Below are 6,122 nucleotides of genomic sequence, written 5' to 3'. Positions count from 1 at the left end.
GAATGACGGGTACCTAAGAGTGACGGTACCTGAGGGTGACGGTACCTGAGAGTGACGGTACCTGAGAGTGACGGTACCTGAGAGTGACGGTACGTGAGAGTGACGGTACCTGAGAATGACTTTACCAGAGAGTGACGGGTACCTGAGAGTGACGATACCTGAGAGTGACGGTACCTGAGAGTGACAGTACCTGTGAGTGATGGTACCTGAGAGTGACAGGTACCTGAGAGTGACTGTACCTGTGAGTGACGGGTACCTGAAAGTGACGGGTACCTGAAAGTTACGGTACCTGAGAGTGACGGTACGTGAGAGTGACGGTACCTGAGAATGACGGTACCAGAGAGTGACGGGTACCTGAGAGTGACTGTACCTGAGAGTGACTGTACCTGAGAGTGACGGTACCTGAGAGTGACGTGCACCTGAGAGTGACGTGCACCTGAGAGTGACGGTACCTGAGAGTGACGGTACCTGAGAGTGACGGTACGTGAGAGTGACGGTACCTGAGAATGACGGTACCTGAGAGTGACGGTACCTGAGAGTGACGTGCACCTGAGAGTGACGTGCACCTGAGAGTGACGGTACCTGAGAGTGACGGTACCTGAGAGTGACGGTACCAGAGAGTGACGGGTACCTGAGAGTGACTGTACCTGAGAGTGACGGTACCTGAGAGTGACGGTACCTGAGAGTGACGTGCACCTGAGAGTGACGTGCACCTGAGAGTGACGGTACCTGAGAGTGACGGTACCTGAGAGTGACGGTACCTGAGAGTGACGGTACCTGAGAATGACGGTACCTGAGAATGACGGTACATGAGTGACGGTACCTGAGAGTGACGGGTACCTGAGAGTGACGGTACCTGAGAATGACGGTACCTGAGAGTGACGGGTACCTGAGAGTGACGGTACCTGAGAGTGACGGTACGTGAGAGTGACGGTACCTGAGAGTGTCGGGTACCTGAGAGTGACGGTACCTGAGAGTGACGGGTACCTGAGAGTGACGGGTACCTAAGAGTGACGGTACCTGAGAGTGACGGGTACCTGAGAGTGACGGTACCTGAGAGTGACGGTACCTAAGAGTGACGGTACCTGAGAGTGACGGTACCTGAGATTGACGGGTACCTGAGAGTGACGGGTACCTGAGAGTGACGGTACCTGAGAGTGACGGGTACCTGAGAGCGACGGTTACCTGAGAGCGACGGTTACCTGAGAGTGACGGGTACCTGAGAGTGACGGTACCTGAGAGTGACGGTACCTGAGAGTGACGGGTACCTGAGAGTGACGGTACCTGAGAGTGACGGTACCTGAGAGTGACGGTACCTAAGAGTGACGGGTACCTGAGAGTGACGATACCTGAGAGTGACGGTACCTGAGAGTGACGGTACCTGAGATTGACGGGTACCTGAGAGTGACGGTACCTGAGAGTGACGGTACCTAAGAGTGACGGTACCTGAGAGTGACGGTACCTGAGATTGACGGGTACCTGAGAGTGACGGGTACCTGAGAGTGACGGTACCTGAGAGTGACGGGTACCTGAGAGTGACGGTACCTGAGAGTGACGGTACCTGAGAGTGACGGGTACCTGAGAGTGACGGTACCTGAGAGTGACGGTACCTGAGAGTGACGGTACCTAAGAGTGACGGGTACCTGAGAGTGACGGTACCTGAGAGTGACAGTACCTGAGAGTGACGGTACCTGAGATTGACGGGTACCTGAGGGTGACGGGTACCTGAGAGTGACGGTACCTGAGAGTGACGGGTACCTGAGAGTGACGGGTACCTGAGAGTGACGGTACCTGAGAGTTTCGGGTACCTGAGAGTGACGGTACCTGAGAGTGACGGGTACCTGAGAGTGACGGTACCTGAGAGTGACGGTACCTGAGAGTGACGGTACCTGAGAGTGACGGTACCTGAGAGTGACGGTACCTGAGATTGACGGGTACCTGAGGGTGACGGGTACCTGAGAGTGACGGTACCTGAGAGTGACGGGTACCTGAGAGTGACGGTACCTGAGAGTGACGCGGTACCTGAGAGTGACGGTACCTGAGAGTGACGGGTACCTGAGAGTGACGGTACCTGAGAGTGACGGTACCTGAGAGTGACGGTACCTGAGAGTGACGGTACCTGAGAGCGACTGGTCTCCATCATTTGTTGTTACCGCGGCGAGATTTTGCTCTCGTCCAGGCACCGTTGTCTGAGTTGCTCTCTAGTCTCAGTTATTCCCCTCACTTATCTGGTAGTTATATATTTAGTGTCCGGCCAAGGATCGTTTATTTAAGCATAGGAATAAATGAAATCCATTCATATGAAACAAAGAGGAGTAGCACAGAGCCTGAACTAACATGTATTTCACCCTATTATTTACCCAGGTCTTTTTCCTACATCTAAAATTTATCAAGTTTATACCCATTGTTTCGTGTTCTGTCTCGTGTTGATATGTTTAATAGGCTATTAATATCCCCCCCTTTCATATGTCCATTCTCTCACCCCCTATTTCTTCGCCTTTCTAGAGAATGCAATTTAAGCTTTGTCAATATTTCCCCAAGGATTGTTTATCAGGCATGGGGAAAATAAAAATGAAAACCCGCTATTATCCATTTATATGAAAACATCCCCCCAGGCACGGTGACTTCAATAGGGAGTTCAGTAGTAACCCAAATATAAATATTTTGCTGATAGTCCTATGTACGTCTCTCTTTCGCTCAAAAAACATCCCCCCCCCACCTTACTGTAGCATATAACAAATCAAAATACTCATTCAGTGTACATATATCTGAACTGCATTGATTAAAAATGGCTTTGCATGGTTTTGGAACAGGCCTTCTGCAGTTACCTTCTTTCTGACGCCATCATCCCTAATGCGGTCTGGTCCGTCAATAGGGCGCGTTGGTTTTAAACATAACGTTACTAGCGGTTCCAAGGAAGAAACCCGCCTCTCATTAGCACATTCCTTAATCTCTCTCTACTGTTCTCTGCAAGTGACATCACAGGCCATATCATGATGTCGTGCATCTACTAATAGAGTATTAGCTCCCATTAACAAATAGGTGTTAAGGCGCCACTACAACCTGACTGTTCAACTGTGTATGACGTCACCAGATGAGCAATGAGGGCCCTAGCATGATGCATATCTATGTAGCTTATAGTTAATGTTATTATTCAAAAATGGCTGGAGTAACCATCCCCCACCTAGCCTAACCTAACCTAACCTAACCTAATCACAGGTTTGAGAATAAACATTTTAGTCATCCACAACGGTCATCATTCATTATGTAGTGATGACTTCAAAACTATAATAACCCAAATGTCGTACCGCAATTTGAGCAGAATCGTACGTCTGGCAGCATTACAGGTGAGCTGAACATAAGAATAAAGGTAACTGCAGAAGGTCTATTAGCCCATACGAGGCAGTTCGTATTTAGATCCACCTAATCTCATTCATATATATGTCCAACCTACGCTTAAAACAATCAAGGGACCCCACTTCCAATATTAGTTTACAATAATAGTTTATATTTTATAGCACACATTCTAGTTTTTTACACAATGGCAATTAAGAAAACGCTGTAGGTAGATGAACAAATCCACAAGGCCCATGACGAGGATTCGAACCTGCGTCCGAGAGCATCCCAGACGCTGCCTTAATCGACTGAGAATCGTGTGGGATGCTCTCGGACGCAGGTTCGAATCCTCGTCACAGCTCTTGTGGATTTGTTCATTTGATGCATCTCACAATTGTGATTTCTGTGTGCTGTAGGTAGATATTGTACTATAGTCCACAAGTATTTACCGTACATCTGGCAGCTCAGCGGATTAGTGGCTGTGTTCATAAATAAATAAATAAATGTTTATTTAGGTAAGGTACATACATACAAGAGATTTTACAAAGATTGATGGATTTATAGATAGAGCTAGTACATACAATGCCTAAAGCCACTATTACGCAAAGCGTTTCGGGCATAAGATATATAGGTCATAGAATTGGTCAACTGTCCTCACATCCGTCAAATAGGTATCCAAATCTCGCACCTCGGTTCATCCATCTAGCAACTCAGCTGGATGCTAGCCACTATATTCATAGGCTAATCATTTCTACACCTCAACACTCCTAGTCTTGCTACGCAAATCAGCTAACTTGTTTCTAAACCAACAGTCACAAATACCAGCATACACACCTACACACACTCCACAACCCATACATTCATAGAGAACAGCCAAGATTTTGCCACCATTTCCCCATTAATCAGATGTAATTTATGCCATAAACAGAAAATACAGCATTTACACACCAAATATGCCATTTATGCACAAAATATATTATTTACACACAAAATATGCCATTCACACACAAAATATGATATTTACATACAAAATATGTCAGTTGCACACAAAAATATGACATTTACACAAATATCAGATGTACACTCAAAGTATGACATTTGCCCAAAGTAATTTATTTGCACAAATATAGCAAATTGCTTATACTTTTAGACAATCAAAATGCACTTTCACAAAAATTACACAATTTCACAAACATAATGTTCACAAAATACCCACACATTGTCTTATAAACCAATACACACTTTCACACTTGCAGATAAAGATCTATTTTTTCAGACTGCATATACAGAACTTACACAAATACACAATTTCCACACAAAAATAAAGTTGCACCAGTTCCACTTCAGCAAATTAAAAACACAACTTACGTAAATGCACTATTCTATAAGTTTAAATATGCTTAGGAAAGGTGAGTGTCGATTTGGATCAATTTGTAGGTTTTTCCATCCTGACATGTGCCAAACCTCACTGGAGGACAGAAAATGCTATGACCTTAGCTGCCCACACTTTCACGTGAAAGGCACAGAACGCTACATAAAGAGTGGCAAGCAGGATAATGAATTTGGAGGAAACTCTAAAAATTTTTTATACCAGACCGGCAGAGAATTCAAAAGGAGCAGCATGGAGAGTGTATGGAACTGGATGCCAGATCCACTTGCATTCCAGAATTACAGATACAATTACCCACCGAAAGGGAACTACAACTACGACAGAAAACTGCCCTACAGCAATCAGTACTGGTCAGAACAAACTCATTATGTCCACGAATAATGGACTTGCCGAAAAAGTCTCCCATTCAAACTATCACTAATAGAGTAACCTCATTCATCTTTGCCAACATACAAGGACTGAAAACAAGAACAAACAACAAAGTACAGTTCATAAATGGCCTCCTCACGGAGTCAAATGCAGTATTTGGAGCTTTCACAGAAACCCATGCAGGGGAATTGTTGGACAGTGAGATCTGGATTCCAGGATATAACCTATACAGGTGTGATAGGAAAATTAGGTCACATGGAGGAGTGGGTCTGTATATTAGGGAAGACCTTGTATGCTCGGAGCTCCTAAACGTTACAAATGAGGTGGTAGAGGTACTGGGATTAAAAATAGAGAAAATAAATTTAGTGATTATTCTAATATACAAACCGCCAGATGCAACGGCTGAGGAATTCACAGAACAGATAAGCAAAATTGAGAATAGCCTTGATAATTTGGAGAACCCGATACCTTATATTATCTTCCTAGGTGACTTCAACTTGCCTAGTCTCAGGTGGAAAATAGCAAACAATAATATTATACCAGGAAATCTATCAGGACCTAACCAACCACAGATTAGAGAACTACTTAGATTCTGTGACAAATTTTCACTCAATCAGCAGATATCGAAGGCAACGAGAAATGAAAATATTCTAGATCTGGTCTTTACGAACAATGAAGACATTATCAGAGACATTACGATATCTGATACCACATACTCAGATCACAAACTTATTGAAGTGCAAACGACCATCAATACTCAGAATAGACCTAAAACGTTGATAAAGCGAGAGGGGCTATTCAGTAAATTCAATTTTAATAATAAAAGGATAGACTGGGAGATAATAAACAGGGAACTTACAAACATTCCATGGGGAACTGTTCTTAATAATACAAGTCCTACAGAAGGAATAGAAAAACTGACTTCAGAAGCGTATCAAGTCTGTCTGAAACATGTTCCTTTGAGGAAAGCCAGAAAGAGATCTAACGTAGAAAGAGAACGCAGACGACACTATAAACGCAGGGAAAA

The sequence above is a fragment of the Procambarus clarkii genome, chromosome 75 (assembly GCF_040958095.1).
Source record: "Procambarus clarkii isolate CNS0578487 chromosome 75, FALCON_Pclarkii_2.0, whole genome shotgun sequence".
In the NCBI taxonomy this organism is placed as follows: Eukaryota; Metazoa; Arthropoda; class Malacostraca; order Decapoda; family Cambaridae; genus Procambarus; species Procambarus clarkii.
Note: the sequence above shows the minus strand (reverse complement) of the source record.